Source organism: Oncorhynchus masou, chromosome 28 (assembly GCF_036934945.1).
Source record: "Oncorhynchus masou masou isolate Uvic2021 chromosome 28, UVic_Omas_1.1, whole genome shotgun sequence".
NCBI classification, from domain to species: Eukaryota; Metazoa; Chordata; class Actinopteri; order Salmoniformes; family Salmonidae; genus Oncorhynchus; species Oncorhynchus masou.
This window is the reverse complement of record NC_088239.1, coordinates 87133984-87153395: the sequence shown is the minus strand read 5'-3', so window position 1 is coordinate 87153395 and position 19412 is coordinate 87133984. Positions and strand designations below refer to the sequence as shown.

The window sequence follows — 19412 nt, the reverse complement described above, 5'->3', positions numbered from 1 at the left end:
ACACTGCAGGTAACCTCACCTTAACCACATTACAGGTAACCTCACCTAACCACATTACAGGTAACCTCACCCTAACCACATTACAGGTAACCTCACCTAACCACATTACAGATAACCTCACCTAACCACATTACAGGTAAACTCACCCTAACAACCACACTGCAGGTAAACTCACCTTAACAACCACACTGCAGGTAAACTCACCTTAACAACCACACTGCAGGTAACCTCACCTTAACCACATTACAGGTAACCTCACCCTAACCACATTACAGGTAACCTCACCTAACCACATTACAGGTAACCTCACCCTAACCACATTACAGATAACCTCACCCTAACCACATTACAGGTAAACTCACCCTAACAACCACACTGCAGGTAAACTCACCTTAACAACCACACTGCAGGTAAACTCACCTTAACAACCACACTGCAGGTAACCTCACCTTAACCACATTACAGGTAACCTCACCCTAACCACATTACAGGTAACCTCACACTAACCACATTACAGGTAACCTCACCTAACCACATTACAGGTAACCTCACCCTAACCACATTACAGGTAACCTCACCCTATCCACATTACAGGTAAACTCACCTTAACAACCACATTACAGGTAACCTCACCTAACCACATTACAGGTAACCTCACCCTAACCACATTACAGGTAACCTCACCCTAACCACATTACAGGTAACCTCACCTAACCACATTACAGGTAACCTCACCCTAACCACATTACAGGTAACCTCACCCTAACCACATTACAGGTAACCTCACCCTAACCACATTACAGGTAACCTCACCCTAACCACATTACAGGTAAACTCACCCTAACCACATTACAGATAACCTCACCCTAACCACATTACAGGTAAACTCACCTTAACAACCACACTGCAGGTAAACTCACCTTAACAACCACACTGCAGGTAAACTCACCTTAACAACCACACTGCAGGTAACCTCACCCTAACAACCACACTGCAGTTAAACTCACCTAACAACCACACTGCAGGTAAACTCACCTTAACAACCGCACTGCAGGTAACCTCACCTTAACAACCACACTGCAGGTAAACTCACCTTAACAACCACACTGCAGGTAAACTCACCTTAACAACCACACTGCAGGTAACCTCACCTTAACCACATTACAGGTAGCCTCACCTAACCACATTACAGGTAACCTCACCCTAACCACATTACAGATAACCTCACCCTAACCACATTACAGGTAAACTCACCTTAACAACCACACTGCAGGTAACCTCACCTTAACAACCACACTGCAGGTAACCTCACCTTAACCACATTACAGGTAACCTCACCCTAACCACATTACAGGTAACCTCACCCTAACCACATTACAGGTAACCTCACCTAACCACATTACAGGTAGCCTCACCCTAACAACCACACTGCAGGTAACCTCACCCTAACCACATTACAGGTAACCTCACCTAACCACATTACAGGTAACCTCACCCTAACCACATTACAGATAACCTCACCCTAACCACATTACAGGTAAACTCGCCCTAACAACCACACTGCAGGTAAACTCACCTTAACAACCACTCTGCAGGTAAACTCACCTTAACCACATTACAGGTAACCTCACCCTATCCACATTACAGGTAAACTCACCTTAACAACCACATTACAGGTAACCTCACCCTAACCACATTACAGGTAACCTCACCCTAACCACATTACAGGTAACCTCACCCCAACCACATTACAGGTAACCTCACCCTAACCACATTACAGGTAGCCTCACCCTAACCACACTGCAGGTAGCCTCACCCTAACCACACTGCAGGTAAACTCACCTTAACCACATGACTGGTAAACTCACCTTAACAACCACACTGCAGGTAAACTCACCTTAACAACCACACTGCAGGTAACCTCACCCTAACAACCACACTGCAGTTAAACTCACCTTAAAAACCACACTACAGGTAAACTCACATTAACAACCACACTGCAGGTATCCTCACCCTAACCACATTACAGGTAACCTCACCCTAACCACATTACAGGTAACCTCACCCTAACCACACTGCAGGTAACCTCACCCTAACCACACTGCAGGTAAACTCACCTTAACAACCACACTGCAGGTAACCTCACCTTAACAACCACACTGCAGGTAACCTCACCCTAACAACCACACTGCAGTTAAACTCACCTTAACAACCACACTGCAGGTAACCTCACCTTAACAACCACACTGCAGGTAACCTCACCCTAACAACCACACTGCAGGTAACCTCACCTTAACAACCACACTGCAGGTAGCCTCACCCTAACCACATTACAGGTAACCTCACCCTAACCACACTACAGGTAACCTCACCCTAACCACATTACAGGTAGCCTCACCCTAACCACATTGCAGGTAACCTCACCCTAACCACATTGCAGGTAACCTCACCCTAACCACATTACAGGTAAACTCACCCTAACAACCACACTGCAGGTAACCTCACCTTAACAACCACACTGCAGGTAGCCTCACCCTAACCACATTACAGGTAACCTCACCCTAACCACATTACAGGTAGCCTCACCCTAACCACATTACAGGTAGCCTCACCCTAACCACATTACAGGTAGCCTCACCCTAACCACATGACTGTCAAACTCACCTTAACAACCACACTGCAGGTAAACTCACCTTAACAACCACACTGCAGGTATTCCCCTTCAGTTCATTGCCACTAAAGCCATCAGTTGAATGAATAGTTGATTGAAGGTCTAAATTCATCTCCAATTAATGTCTCCATAGAGAAATGAACTAAATTTGCTGTACTGTGTCGATATTAGGACAACGTCATTTTAACGAATGAGACATGAGACAGTTGCAACTCCTGCTGAGACTGTCCTAATATGGATACCGTACACCTACTCTGTCTCAGGATACAGGGGTTATTGAAAGCTTTGTATTATATGAGATGTCAACCCTTGTCCGATCGTGATTATTTGCCCATAAAACATTGTGATGTGTAATATATATATATATATATGTATATTTCGTACCAGTCAAAAGTTTACTATTTTCATCAAAACTATGAAATAACACATATGGAGTTATGTAGTAACCAAAAAAGTGTTAAAACAAAACCAAATATATTTTACATTCTTCAATGTAGCCACCCTTTGCCTTGGTGACAGCTTTGCACACTGTTGCATTCACATTCTCTCAACCAGCTTCACCTGGAATGCTTTTCAAACAGTCTTGAAGGAGTTCCCACATATGCTTAGCACTTGTTGGCTGCTTTTCCTTCACTCTGCAGTCCAACTCATCCCAAACCATCTCAATTGGGTTGAGGTTGGGTGATTGTGAAGGCCAGGTCATCTGATAGAGAGCTCAATCACTCTCCTTCTTGGTCAAATTGCCCTTTCAAAGACTGTAGGTGTGTTTGGGGTCATTGTCCTGTTGAAAAACAAATGGTAGTCCCACTAAGCGCAAACGACAAATGACAGGTTTCCACAGGTCACAGGTCTAGGTTTTTTTGAACCAAGATGGCATAGCAGTTCAGACGTCTTTTGTCCTCGTCTTGTCGTGTCCCGTATATATATATATATATTTACAACTTTTTTCATACATTTTTTTTTAAATTTTCCATAAACTCATCCTCAAAACACTCTCCTGCAACCCACCTCACCATTTTAGATTTATAAAAAAGTATAAAAAGTATTATTTACCTCAAATCTGTAATCCTCCAAGAAGCTAGCCAGAAACTCCAAGAAACTCCAAACTCCAAGAAGCTAGCCAGAAACTAGCCAGAAGCTAGCCAGGAGCTAGCCAGGAGCTAGCCAGGAGCTAGCCAGGAGCTAATCCAGAAGCTAATCACAAGCTAGGTCAGAAGCTAGCCAGAAGCTAGCCAGGATCTAGCCAGAAGCTAATCCAGAAGCTAATCAGAAGCTAGTTAAAGCTATCGTCAATTCCGGAGCAAACATCAGTTGTTCCGGAGCTAGCCAGCTGAGGAGTTCCATCAATCACTCCTGGGCTGCGGTCACCTATCCGGACCCGTTTTGCTGCCTACGCGGAGCCCCACCGGGCCTTCACGGCTGGACTGCCGACGTTATCTACCCGAAGAAGTTATTCGGCTGGTTCCTCTGTCGCGACGTTGCCTGGGCGCCCATCTGCGGCCTGCTAGCCATTAGCTGTCTTATCGACTGCTATCTGAATAGATAATCGGACAATTTATTTATTTATTTTTATTGTTATTGTTATTTTTTTCTTCTTCTTGGGCCTCTAGCTATATCTATTGTTTTTATTTTTGCTGTTGTTGTGTGATTTGGATTAATCCCCTCTACCGCACGGAACCCCACTAATCTACTGACGGAACGCAAGAGGTGGCTAATAATAGACGTCCATCCTATGCTAGCTTGCTACCGATGGCCTGGCTAGCTGTCTAAATCGCCGTGACCCCCAACCAACCTCTCCACTCTCCGGACCCTTTTGATCACTCGACTAAGCATGCCTCTCCTTAATGTCAATATGCCTTGTCCATTGCTGTTCTGGTTAGTGTTTATTGGCTTATTTCACTGTAGAGCCTCTAGTCCTGCTCACCATACCTTATCCAACCTATTAGTTCCACCACCCACATATGCAATGACATCTCCTCGTTTCAATGATGTTTCTAGAGACAATATCTCTCTCTTCATCACTCAATACCTAGGTTTACCTCCACTGTATTCACATTCTACCATGCCTTTGTCTGTACATTATACCTTGATGCTATATTATCGCCCCCAGAAACCTCCTATTACTCTCTGTTCCAGACGTTCTAGACGACCAACTCTTATTGCTGTCAGCCGCACCCTTATTCTACTCCTCCTCTGTTCCTCTGGCAATGTAGAGGTGAATCCAGGCCCTGCAGTGCCTAGCTCCACTCCTATTCCCCAGGCGCTCTCTTTTGACGACTTCTGTAACCGTAATAGCCTTGGTTTCATGCATGTTAACATTAGAAGCCTCCTCCCTAAGTTTGTTCTATTCACTGCTTTAGCACACTCTGCCAACCCGGATGTTCTAGCTGTGTCTGAATCCTGGCTTAGGAAGACTACCAAAAATTCTGAAATTTTAATTCCAAACTACAACCTTTTCAGGCAAGATAGAACTGCCAAAGGGGGCGGTGTTGCAATCTACTGCAAAGATAGCCTGCAGAGTTCTGTCCTACTATCCAGGTCTGTACCCAAACAATTTGAACTTCTACTTTTAAAAATCCACCTCTCTAAAAACAAGTCTCTCACCGTTGCCGCCTGCTATAGACCACCCTCTGCCCCCAGCTGTGCTCTGGACACCATATGTGAACTGATTGCCCCCCATCTATCTTCAGAGCTCGTGCTGCTAGGCGACCTAAACTGGAACATGCTTAACACCCCAGCCATCCTACAATCTAAACTTGATGCCCTCAATCTCACACAAATTATCAATGAACCTACCAGGTACCTCCCCAAAGCCTTTTAAACACGGGCACCCTCATAGATATCATCCTAACCAACTTGCCCTCGAAATACACCTCTGCTGTCTTCAACCAAGATCTCAGCGATCACTGCCTCATTGCCTGCATCCGTAATGGGTCAGCGGTCAAACGACCTCCACTCATCACTCTAAAACGCTCCCTGAAACACTTCAGCGAGCAGGCCTTTCTAATCGACCTGGCCGGGGTATCCTGGAAGGATATTGATCTCATCCCGTCAGTAGAGGATACCTGGATATTTTTTAAAAATGCCTTCCTAACCATCTTAAATAAACATGCCCCATTCAAGAAATTTAGAACCAGGAATAGATATAGCCCTTGGTTCTCCCCAGACCTGACTGCCCTTAACCAACACAAAAACATCCTATGGCGTTCTGCATTAGCATCGAACAGCCCCCGTGATATGCAGCTGTTCAGGGAAGCCAGAAACCATTATACACAGGCAGATAGAAAAGCCAAGGCTAGCTTTTTCAAGCAGAAATTTGCTTCCTGCAACACTAACTCAAAAAAGTTCTGGGACACTGTAAAGTCCATGGAGAATAAGAACACCTCCTCCCAGCTGCCCACTGCAATGAAGATAGTGTAACGGTTTTGACTTGAGGTTATTATTTATAGGGGTGCCAGGTAGGTTGTGCCTACCAGAGAAAACATTGGTTTCTCCTTTTAGTTTGGGAGGGAATGAGTCCCATCTGGTCCGTCAAGTCTACACCAATACAAAGGACTAAAAGTAAAAGTCAGGATGGAAATAAACTTTTCATAAACCCTTAAAACATTGGAAATAACTTCCAAAACAACTATTCTTTTGCGTGGGTTGTATTGGCAACATCAATGATTACACACACATATAATAATATAACAATGAGTTCTGGTTCTTCTAGAAATGTCCTGTACCTCGGGCCTAAAAAGAGTCCAGCCCGGTAAAGGAGTTCAGGGAACTCCCGTGACCTTAGTCACGCAATGTTTGTCCGTTCATTCAGTGTAGCGTAAACCCAGTATTAATCATACAATCCATGTAACAATTATTTTACCACAGAACTTTAAAGCGTATCCACTCTTACTAAGTCCTCAACTACAACTAACTACATAAATCATCACCGTATACATGACATCAGAACAAATGAAATACCGTATACAAAAAGGTGGTAGTCAGTCGGTCAGTCAGACAATCCAATCCGCCAATAGATCTCCAGCGGAGAAAGGCCACGAAGAACAGAGGTGTAGTCCATGGACGCAAAGAGTGGATCCGATCCTGGGTAAACTCAATTAGGCTACAAAACAAACGTTTAACGGCAACAAAACAACGGAATAGAGAAGCGTCGGGCACTAAGGGTTGAACACATCCTCATTCACGTCTCCAACACAAACCCACTTTTGCGCAGCTGATGCTGGCTATTTAATTGGGAATTAAAGGAAAGCGCCCTATTGAAAGGAGCTGCACTGAGACGTTAAGAAAAATTCAGGGCCTAGGAAACACTGTCACCACTGATAAATCCACCATAATTGAGCATTTCAATAAGCATTTTTCTACGGCTGGCCATGCTTTCCACCTGGCTACCTCTACCCCGGTCAACAGCACTGCACCCCCCACAGCAACTCGCCCAAGCCTTCCCCATTTCTCCTTCTCCCAAATCCGTTCAGCTGAAGTTCTGAAAGAGCTGCAAAATCCGGACCCCTACAAATCAGCCGGGCTAGACAATCTGGACCCTTTCTTTCTAAAATTATCTGCCGAAATTGTTGCCACCCCTATTACTAGCCTATTCAACCTCTCTTTCGTGTCGTCTGAGATCCCCAATGATTGGAAAGCAGCTGCGGTCATCCCCCTCTTCAAAGGGTGGGACACTCTTGACCCAAACTGCTACAGACCTATATCTATCCTACCATGCCTTTCTAAGGTCTTCGAAAGCCAAGTCAACAAACAGATTACCGACCATTTCGAATCTCACCATACCTTCTGCTATGCAATCTGGTTTCAGAGCTGGTCATGGGTGCACCTCAGCCACGCTCAAGGTCCTAAACGATATCTTAACCGCCATCGATAAGAAACATTACTGTGCAGCCGTGTTCATTGATCTGGCCAAGGCTTTTCACTCTGTCAATCACCACATCCTCATCGGCAGACTCGACAGCCTTGGTTTCTCAAATGATTGCCTCGCCTGGTTCACCAACTACTTCTCTGATAGAGTTCAGTGTGTCAAATCAGAGGGTCTGCTGTCCGGACCTCTGGCAGTCTCTATGGGGGTGCCACAGGGTTCAATTCTTGGACCGACTCTCTTCTCTGTATACATCAATGAGGTCGCTCTTGCTGCTGGTGAGTCTCTGATCCACCTCTACGCATACGACACCATTCTGTATACTTCTGTCCCTTCTTTGGACACTGTGTTAACAACCCTCCAGGCAAGCTTCAATGCCATACAACTCTCCTTCCGTGGCCTCCAATTGCTCTTAAATACAAGTAAAACTAAATGCATGCTCTTCAACCAATCCCTACCCGCACCTGCCCGCCTGTCCAACATCACTACTCTGGACAGCTCTGATTTAGAATACGTGGACAACTACAAATACTTAGGTGTCTGGTTAGACTGTAAACTCTCCTTCCAGACCCATATCAAATATCTCCAATCCAAAGTTAAATCTAGAATTGGCTTCCTGTTTCGCAACAAAGCATCCTTCACTCATGCTGCCAAACAAACCCTTATAAAACTGACCATCGTACCAATCCTCGACTTTGGCGATGTCATTTACAAAATAGCCTCCAATACCCTACTCAACAAATTGGATGCAGTCTATCACAGTGCTATCCGTTTTGTCACCAAAGCTCCATATACTACCACCATTGCGACCTGTACGCTCTCGTTGGCTGGCCTCGCTTCATACTCGTCGCCAAACCCACTGGCTCCATGTCATCTACAAGACCCTGCTAGGTAAAGTCCCCCCTTATCTCAGCTCGCTGGTCACCATAGCATCTCCCACCTGTAGCACACGCTCCAGCAGGTATATCTCTCTAGTCACCCCCAAAACCAATTCTTTCTTTGGCCGCCTCTCCTTCCAGTTCTCTGCTGCCAATGACTGGAACGAACTACAAAAAGCACTGAAACTGGAAACACTTATCTCCCTCACTAGTTTTAAGCACCTACTGTCAGAGCAGCTCACAGATTACTGCACCTGTACATAGCCCACCTATATTTTAGCCCAAGCAACTACCTCTTTCCCTACTGTATTTAATTAATTTATTTATTTTGCTCCTTTGCACCCCATTATTTTTATTTCTACTTTGCACATTCTTGCATTGCAAATCTACCATTCCAGTGTTTTACTTGCTATATTGTATTTACTTTGCCACCATGGCCTTTTTTTGCCTTTACCTCCTTATCTCACCTCATTTGCTCACATCGTATATAGACTTGTTTATACTGTATTATTGACTGTATGTTTATTTTACTCCATGTGTAACTCTGTGTCATTGTATGTGTCGAACTGCTTTGCTTTATCTTGGCCAGGTCGCAATTGTAAATGAGAACTTGTTCTCAACTTTCCTACCTGGTTAAATAAAGGTGAAATAAATAAATAAATAAATAATGTCCATTGTTCGTATTTCTTGGCACATGCAAGTCTCTTCTTATTACTGGTGTCCTTTAGTAGTGGTTTATTTGCAGCAATTCAACCATGAAGGCCTGATTCACACAGTCTCCTCCGAACAGTTGATGTTGAGATGCGTCTATTACTTGAGCTCTGTGAAGAATTTATTTGGGCTGCAATTTCTAATGCTGGTAACTCTAATGAATGTATCCTCTGCAGCAAAGGTTACTCTGGGTCTTCCATGTGGTGGTCCTAATGAGAGCCAGTTTCATCATAGCACTTGATGGTTTTTGAGACTGCACCTGAAGAAACTTTCAAAGTTCTTGACATTTTCCGTATTGACTGACCTTCATGTCTGAAATTAATGATGGACTGTCGTTTCTCTTTGTATATTTGAGCTGTTCTTGCCATAATATGGACTTGGTCTTTTACCAAATAGGGCTATCTTCTGTATACCACCCCTACCTTGTCACAAGTCAACTGATTGTCTCAAACGCATTAAGGAGGAAAGAAATTCCACAAAATAACTTTACGGCACACATCTTAATTAAAGTGCATTCCAGGTGACTCCCTCGTGAAGCTGGTTGAGAGAATGCCCAGAGTGTGCAAATCTGTCATCAAGGCAAAGGTTGGCTATTTGTTTTCACAATTTTGTGGTTACTACATGATTCCATGTGTTATTTCATAGTTTTGATATCTACACTATTGTTCTACAATGTAGAAAATAAAGAAACCCCTGAATGAATAGGTGCATTTTGACTGGTACTGTATATTTACACCACTAGTCAAAAGTGTAAGAACAACTAAAAGGGAGGGGAGCAACTGTCCATTTTAAAGTCAGAGGGGACGCAACCACTGGTCAGGGATGAGTTTGCTGAGGGAAGTAAGGAATCGGAGAAGGTCTCCAGAGATGGCCTGGAGAAGAGAGGAGGGGATGATCTGTGTGAGTGAAACCAGTGGATTCAATAGGCTGTGAATGAGTAGCAGATATCATCTATCTTTTTTTTCAAAGTCACCTGCAGAGAGGGAGGGGGGGGATTAAGGATGAAGGAGAAGGTAGAAAAAAGTTTCAGGGTAGAACCAGACATTTAATGGTAGAAAGTGGCTTTAGCAGCAGATACAGAAGAACAGAAGGTAGACAGGAGCGAGTGAAAGGATGATAGGTCCTCGTGAAGTTTAGTATTTTCAAAAATATTTGCTCAGCTGCCCGCAGCCCTGTTCTGTAAACTCGCAATGAGTCACTCAGCGACGTAGCAGGAGCAGAAGGCCGAGCCAGCCGGGAGGAAAGGGGTGGAGGGGGTTACAGTGAGATTAGTAGGAGAACAGAGACCTGGAGGGGCGGGTTACAGTGAAATTAGTAGGAGAACAGAGACCTGGAGGTGTTGCAGTGAGATTAGTAAGAGAACAGAGACCTGGAGGGGGTTACAGTGAGATTAGTAGGAGAACAGAGACCTGGAGGGGGTTACAGTGAGATTAGTAGGAGAACAGAGACCTGGAGGAGGGTTATAGTGAGATTAGTAGGTTAACAGAGACCTGGAGGGGGTTACAGTGTGATTAGTAGGAGAACAGAGATCTGGAGGGGTTACATTGAGATTAGTAGGAGAACAGAGATGGCGGGGTTACAGTGAGATTAGTAGGAGAACAGAGACCTGGAAGGGGTTGCAGTGAGATTATTAGGAGAACAGAGACCTGGAGGGGTTGCAGTGAGATTATTAGGAGAACAGAGACTTGGAAGGGGGGTCACAGTCAGATTAGTAGGAGAACAGAGACCTGGAGTGGTTTTCAGTGAGATTAGTAGGAGAACAGAGACCTGGAATGGGGGTCACAGTGAGATTAGTACGAGAACAGAGACCTGGAGGGGGTTTCAGTGAGATTAGTAGAAGAACAGAGCCCTGGAAGGTGGGGTGCAGTGAGATTAGTAGGAGAACAGAGACCTGGAGGGGGGTTATAGTGAGATTAGTAGGAGAACAGAGACCTGGAAGGGGGGTGCAGTGAGATTAGTAGGAGAACAGAGACGTGGAGGGGGTTACAGTGAGATTAGTAGGAGAACAGAGACCTGGAAGGGGGGGGGTGCAGTGAGATTAGTAGGAGAACAGAGACCTGGAAGGGGGGGTGCAGTGAGATTATTAGGTGAACAGAGAAAAATGAGGTTCTTGAGACTAGCAATCCCGGATCAGGAGAATCATAGCTCCAAACGAATTAGCATAGTAAAAATACCCTGAGAAACCTTTCCTATTCATGAAAATCGCAAATGAAATATATTCAAACACAAGCTTAGCCTTTTGTTAATCACACTGTCATCTCAGATTTTCAAAATATGCGATAGCCAATAGACAAGCATTTGTGTAAGTTTATCATGGAATAATGTTATGCTAGGCTCTGCTAGCAGCAGTCAACATTTTCACGAAAATAAGAAAAGTAACCAAATTAAATAATTTACCTTTGAAGAACTTCAGATGTTTTCACTCAGGAGACTCCCAGTTAGATAGCAAATGTTCCTTTTTTCCAAAAATATGATTTTTGTAGGCGAAACAGCTCCCGTCTGTTCATCATGCTTGGCTGAGAAATCGACCGGAAAATGCTACCACTACAACTCCAAACTTTTTTTCAAAATTAGCTCCATAATATCGACAGAAACACGGCAAACGTTGTTTAGGATCAATCCTCAAAGTGTTTATATATTCGATAATATATCCGTCGGGGCAATTGGTTTCTCATAAGAAGCGATTGGAAAAATGGCTACCTCAGTATTTTACGCAAGATTTTCTGCGGGAGACATCATGTGACCACTTGCTAAATATGGTCTCTTACGGCTATTCTTCCACACACCTTGGGGAATATGTAGAAAACGTAAACTCATTCGTAGCTCATTCACAGCCATATAAGGAATCATTGGCATGAGGCGTGTTTCAAAAAATGCGGCACTTCCTGGTTGGATTTTTATCTGGGTATCGCCCGTAACATCAGTTCTGTTGCACTCACAGACAATATCTTTGCAGTTTTGGAAATGTCAGAGTGTTTTCTATCCAAAGCTGTCAATTATATGCATAGTCGAGCATCTTTTCCTGACAAAATATCTTGCTTAAAACGGGAACGTTTTTCATCCAAAAATTAGAATAGCGCACACTAACTCTTAACTGGTTTGCCTGTCTTGGGAGTTGGAGGGGATTGGGAAAGGGTGAGGTAATATCGTCCAACTCTACTGTCCAGGGAGCTACAGGAGTTATGAAAGCTGTACGCTGCGTCCCACCCCCACAAAGCAGAAGACAGAGGTGGAGGAGGAGCAGTCCAACCTGATCCGCTGTATGAGTGATGCTTCCTTGGTGAAGAGGAGGGTGAAGAGGAGTCCCTCACAGAGAGAGAGGAACAGGCAACACTGCTTCTCCATCAATGGACACTTCTATAACTACAAGGTAACGTTAATGCGAGAACTGACCTGATCATTACCTACCTAGGACATGATTTGATCCATCAAATGTCTTTATTTTTCTTTCTTTCTGACTTTGTTTAGTGCATGCTGGGAATTTTATGAGCGGTGTCTGGCATTAGATCGCCTGTGTTATCTTTCTTGTTTTCTTTTCTATGAATGATGATGGTTTTTTTCGTGGTAGAGGCTTTGGGAGGTGCACAGGGGTCCTCGTAACGCCTGACCCACTAATGTGAGAGAAGGGCCTCATAACACCTGGGCCCACTGATGTAGAGAGAGGTGGCCCTCGTAATGCCTGACCCACTGATGTAGAGAGGGTGTTCCTCGTAACGCCTGGAACCACTGATGTAGGGCTAGGTGGTCCTCGTAATGCCTGACCCACTGAAGTAGAGAGGTGTTCCTCGTAACGCCTGGAACCACTGATGTAGGGCGAGGTGGTCCTCGTAACGCCTGGGCCCACTGATGTAGAGAGGTGGGCATCGTAATGCCTTGGCCCACTGATGTAGGGAGAGGTGGGCATCGAAAACACCTGGGCCCACTGATGTAGAGAGAGGTGGGCATCGTAATACCTGGGCCCACTGATGTAGGGAGAGGTGGTCCTCGTAACGCCTGGGCCCACTGATGTAGGGAGAGGTGGTCCTCGTAACGCCTGGGCCCACTGATGTAGGGAGAGGTGGTCCTCGTAATGCCTGGGCCTGCTGATGTAGGGAGAGGTGGGGCCGACAGTGGTAGAGCAGCCACAAGCACCTGTTGCTGAGGAACAAGTTGTCCATGTTTAGGGTACTGAGTTGCTGCTTGTACCAGAGTGGAACATAGTGTCTGATGTTCAGCAGAAACATTTTGTTGGAGGAAGTAAGGAAGGATCTTGGGAGCCATTTCCACAGACTGGTGAGGAGATGCCCAGTGCGAGTGATGGGGTACAGAAGAGGGTTCAGGTGGAGCTAGTCTCCCAGGTAGTGGAGGAGATGCCCAGTACGAGTGATGGGGTACAGTAGAGGGTTCAGGTGGAGCTAGTCTCCCAGGTAGTGGAGGAGATGCCCAGTACGAGTGATGGGGTGCAAGTGGGGAGTGTTGAGAGGGGATGTGACAGAGGGAGTCAAAATGTGTCTCAGTTGAGGAGGATCAGGAGAAGGATATGGACATCTCTATTGTTAAGATCGCAGCTGGTGACGACTCAATTTACAATGTAGATGAGGCAAATGGATTCCTGGATCAGACTTTGGGGAAATCTGTCAAATTGGCAGATTATTTTGATGTTGATCAGTTTGTGAGGTCAGCTGTGGTGTTACAGAAGACGGTGGAGTTTGACCAGTTGAGTGTGAAGAGAAGAGTTTCCTCTTGAGGAAATGTGTGACTGCTGTTACGGCAGTAAAAGGTCGTGGGAAACGTGGTCAGGTTCAGAGAAATGAAAACAATGGTGATGATCCTTTTAGGGTGGGTCTTTTCTACTGGCTTCTGGTTGTCTCTTTTCTATATTGACAATCAATTGCAAGGATCCTTAATCAACGTGGACAAACCGAGTGTGATATATGATAATCGTATTGTACATAGCAAACTCACTTGGAGTATAGTGGCTTTGAGACGAGCCTTGCTTTTCGTTTTCAAACTGGGTGACCGAATTTTTACCTAGATATAAAAATATATATCAAAACGGCTATCTTTTACCTAGATGTGCTCGGCATGAAGATTTTGCGTCACAAAGAGTTTGAAGAAGGATGTAAGGCAACTTGTAAGGGCCCTTATGATGGAGAATAGAGCAAGACAATGGTCGGCTTTGGGCCAGAGGATGATGTCTTTGTGGATGAACTGATCTACAATTATGTGGGAGAATATCGCCTGGGCAATGACTTCCTGGGTTTGACTCCGCAGTCTAGCCAGGCTGTCAGCAATGCTAAGCAGCTTGGTTGGCCCCTCACTGAGAGGATCTGCTTGGTTGTTTGAGTGGTTATTGTGTTGTGGGTTCCCAGACCCAATAAATCTCTCTCTCTGTGTCTCTCTCTCTGTCTCTCTCTCTCTGTCTCTCTCTCTCTGTCTCTCTCTGTGTATGTCTCTCTCTGTGTCTGTCTCTCTCTGTCTCTGTCTCTCTCTGTGTCTGTCTCTCTCGTCTCTGTCTCTCTCTGTGTATGTCTCTCTCGTCTCTGTCTCTCTCTGTGTCTGTCTCTGTTTCTCTTTCTTTCTCCGTCTCTGTCTCTCTTGTCTCTGTCTTTCTCTGTGTCTGTCTCTGTTTCTCTTTCTTTCTCCATCTTTGTCTCTGTCTCTCTCGTCTCTGTCTCTCTCTGTCTGTCTCTGTCTCTCTCTCTTTCTCTGTCTCTGTTTCTCTCTCTTTCTCTGTCTCTCTCTTTGTGTGTCTTGTGTCTGTCTCTGTTTCTCTCTCTCTCTCTAGACGGCTATATTCACTCCAACCTATGGAACATCCACTAACGTCCGTATCAACAGCAAAATGACAACACATCAGGTCATATCACAGCTCCTTCAGAAATTCAAGGTGAATTATGTCAAATGACCAGGTTGTATTGTTGTTAGATCACTTGGGGGAAGTCTTCTGGTTTGGTTCTAATAGTATGTGTGTCTGGTTCACCGATGTGTTTCCGTGTTGTGTTGCAGATAGAAAATGATCCTAATGAGTTTGCCCTCTACTGTGTCCATCAAAGTGGAGGTACGTTGTGTCATTCTCTTCCAGAACACAAATGATGCTGCTATCCTTCTGACATCATTAACACGTTGGACGGGGCATAATTGGTGTAAACTGGGACTCTCCATGGTTCTCCATTGTTAGGGTTCTCCAAGGTTATGGTTCTCCAGGGTTAGGGTTCTCCAGGGTTAGAATTAATAGTGTCTGTTTCCTCCTATAGAGAAGAAGAAGCTGTCTGACTCAGATCTGCCGCTGTGGGAGAGGCTTGTTCAGGGCCCAGCAGAGAACATCATGAAGATGTTCCTCATGGACAGAGATGAAGAGGAAGTCAGCAACGATGTGCGTGTCTGCCCTTCAGCAGGGTTTTGTGGCCAGAATGAGTTTTGGACACAAGCCACACACAGTGCACTAACCCCCTGCCTATGACAAGCTCTGCTCTCTCCCCAGGTGGCCCAGTACCTCAACCTGGAGCTGCCCATCCTGGAGGGGGTTCTAGTGAAGCTGGAGGAAGAGGAGAACAGAGCGGTTCAAAGAATCACCACCAAGTGAGTTATGAAGGAGTTCAACTATCCTAACTGTTACCTAAAGTAGAGGGGGACCGAAACATTCAGACTAGGTTCTGGGTTAACATGCACTGAATCAACAATGTCAGGTCAACTGGGTCAATCTGGAATCTAAACCGTACTGTGTTTACTCTGTGTCTCCTGTAGTTAACAGTGATGTGTCACCTGTAGCTTAACAGTGATGTGTCACCTGTAGTTAAAGGTGATGTGCCACCTGTAGCTAAACGGTGATGTGTCACCTGTAGCTAAACGGTGATGTGTCACCTGTAGCTAAACGGTGATGTGTCACCTGTAGCTAAACAGTAATGTGTCACCTGTCATAAAAGTAATGTGTCACCTGTAGCTAAACAGTGATGTGTCACCTGTAGCTAAACGGTGATGTGTCACCTGTAGCTAAACAGTGATGTGTCACCTGTAGCTAAACTGTGATGTGTCACCTGTAGCTAAACGGTGATGTGTCACCTGTAGCTAAACAGTAATGTGTCACCTGTAGCTAAACAGTAATGTGTCACCTGTAGCTAAACAGTGATGTGTCACCTGTAGCTAAACGGTGATGTGTCACCTGTAGCTAAACAGTGATGTGTCACCTGTAGCTAAACAGTAATGTGTCACCTGTAGTTAAACAGTGATGTGTCACCTGTAGCTAAACAGTGATGTGTCACTGTCATAGAAATAATGGTCCAAAATATTTCTCAGATCCCGGAACTTGTAAATTCAAATAAACTTCATTAGAAAGTAACAAACCGAGTAGTCCATGGTTGAACTGTTTTCTCAGCCGCAGCACACTGCTTTTATACAGTTTCATCCTTACATCACATACATCGGTCACTACTCTCTATGTAAATGATCAACTCTTTAGCTACAGGTGACACATTACTGTTAAGCTACAGGTGACACATTACTGTTAAGCTACAGGTGACACATCACCGTTTAGCTACAGGTGACACATCACCATTTAGCTACAGGTGACACATCACTGTTTAGCTACAGGTGACACATTACTGTTTAGCTACAGGTGACACATCACCGTTTAGCTACAGGTGACACATCACCATTTAGCTTACAGGTGACACATCACAGTTTGCTTAGGTGACACATCATGTTATACAGGTGACACATTACTGTTTAGCTTTAGGTGACACATCACTTTTAGCTTCAGTTGACACATCACCGTTTATTGACACATCACTGTTTAGCTACAGGTGACACATCACCGTTTAGCTGTGACACCTGTAGCTATAGATTCTGACATGTCTAATCCAGTATTGCTGGATTACAAGGTGATTTATTTTGTTATTGTCTATTCTTATGTTATACAGGTGTGGTTACAGGTTCCTTTAAACCTTTTAATGATTCAGTTTCATTACGTTATTACTTCACGATATGCTACTGAAAAATCACCATGTCACCTGTAGCTAAACAGTGATGTGTCATCTGTAGTTAAACAGTGATGTGTCACCTGTAGCTAAACGGTGATGTGTCACCTGTAGCTAAACAGTAATGTGTCACCTGTAGCTAAACAGTGATGTGTCACCTGTAGTTAAACAGTAATGTGCCATCTGTAGCTAAACAGTGATGTGTCACCTGTAGCTAAACAGTGATGTGTCACCTGTAGCTAAACGGTGATGTGTCACCTGTAGCTAAACGGTGATGTGTCACCTGTAGCTAAACAGTGATGTGTCACCTGTAGTTAAACAGTGATGTGTCACCTGTAGTTAAACAGTGATGTGTCACCTGTAGCTAAACAGTGATGTGTCACCTGTAGCTAAACGGTGATGTGTCACCTGTAGCTAAACGGTGATGTGTCACCTGTAGCTAAACAGTGATGTGTCACCTGTAGCTAAACAGTGATGGACTGTTTTTGTGTCCTATAGGTACAACCAGCAGCAAATAGTCTTGTCTCAGCTTCTAAGCTCCAAGATCACCAAGACCGAGACAGAGGTGTGAGAAGTGGACTTCACACAGACTGGACTTCACACAACACATACCAGAACAACAGTACACAGAATACATGAAGGGACATACTGTCCAGGGAAGAGGATGTTAAAGATTAAACTAATAATGTGTACCAAATGGCACCCTATTCCCTATTTAGTGCACTACTTTAGACCAGAGCCCTATTCCCTATTTAGTGCACTACTTTAGACCAGAGCCCTATTCCCTATATAGTGCACTACTTTAGACCAGAGCCCTATTCCCTATATAGTGCACTACTTTAGACCAGAGCCCTATTCCCTATATAGTGCACTACCTTAGACCAGGACATTGAGCTGTATCGGGAATAGGGTGCCATTTGGGACTCAGCCATACTACACCATAACTAAACCTGAAAGACTGCAGGAGGAAACGGTATTGTTCAATGTCAACATGAAAGATGATGATCAGTGATGAACTGAAAGCAACAAGTCTAAAAAAGTTAAATATGGAAATATTTTTCAATGAACCTGACGCATCTAATAGAAAGCCCTTTTGGTACCAGAAGGACTAGTCATCCCTCCACCTACACAGCTGAACTAGTAGTCATCCCTCCACCTACACAGCTGAACTAGTAGTCATCCCTTCACTAAGACAGCTGAACTAGTAGTCATCCCTCCACTAAGACAGCTGAACTAGTAGTCATCCCTCCACCTACACAGCTGAACTAGTAGTCATCCCTCCACTAAGACAGCTGAACTAGTAGTCATCCCTCCACTAAGACAGCTGAACAATAGTCATCCCTCCACCTACACAGCTGAACTAGTAGTCATCCCTCCACTAAGACAGCTGAACTAGTAGTCATCCCTCCACCTACACAGCTGAACTAGTAGTCATCCCTCCACCTACACAGCTGAACTAGTAGTCATCCCTCCACTAAGACAGCTGAACTAGTAGTCATCCCTCCACTAAGACAGCTGAACTAGTAGTCATCCCTCCAACTACACAGCTGAACTAGTAGTCATCCCTCCAACTACACAGCTGAACTAGTAGTCATCCCTCCAACTACACAGCTGAACTAGTAGTCATCCCTCCACCTACACAGCTGAACTAGTAGTCATCCCTCCAACTACACAGCTGAACTAGTAGTCATCCCTCCCACTACACAGCTGAACTAGTAGTCATCCCTCCAACTACAGAGCTGAACTAGTAGTCATCCCTCCACCTACACAGCTGAACTAGTAGTCATCCCTCCAACTACACAGCTGAACTAGTAGTCATCCCTCCAACTACACAGCTGAACTAGTAGTCATCCCTCCACCTACACAGCTGAACTAGTAGTCATCCCTCCAACTACACAGCTGAACTAGTAGTCATCCCTCCACTAAGACAGCTGAACTAGTAGTCATCCCTCCACTAAGACAGCTGAACTAGTAGTCATCCCTCCACCTACACAGCTGAACTAGTAGTCATCCCTCCACTAAGACAGCTGAACTAGTAGTCATCCCTCCACCTACACAGCTGAACTAGTAGTCATCCCTCCACCTAAATAGTACAGCTGAACTAGTAGTCATCCCTCCACTAAGACAGCTGAACTAGTAGTCATCCCTCCACTAAGACAGCTGAACTAGTAGTCATCCCTCCAACTACACAGCTGAACTAGTAGTCATCCCTCCAACTACACAGCTGAACTAGTAGTCATCCCTCCAACTACACAGCTGAACTAGTAGTCATCCCTCCACTGAACTACACAGCTGAACTAGTAGTCATCCCTCCAACTACACAGCTGAACTAG

General features: G+C 44.8%; 1 pseudogene; it reads left to right on the top strand.

Annotated features, from left to right (window-relative positions):
- Positions 1–19156, top strand: part of LOC135517089 (ras association domain-containing protein 6-like) — a 36991-nt pseudogene extending 17835 nt beyond the window's left edge.
- The last annotated feature ends 256 nt before the right edge of the window (positions 19157–19412 follow it).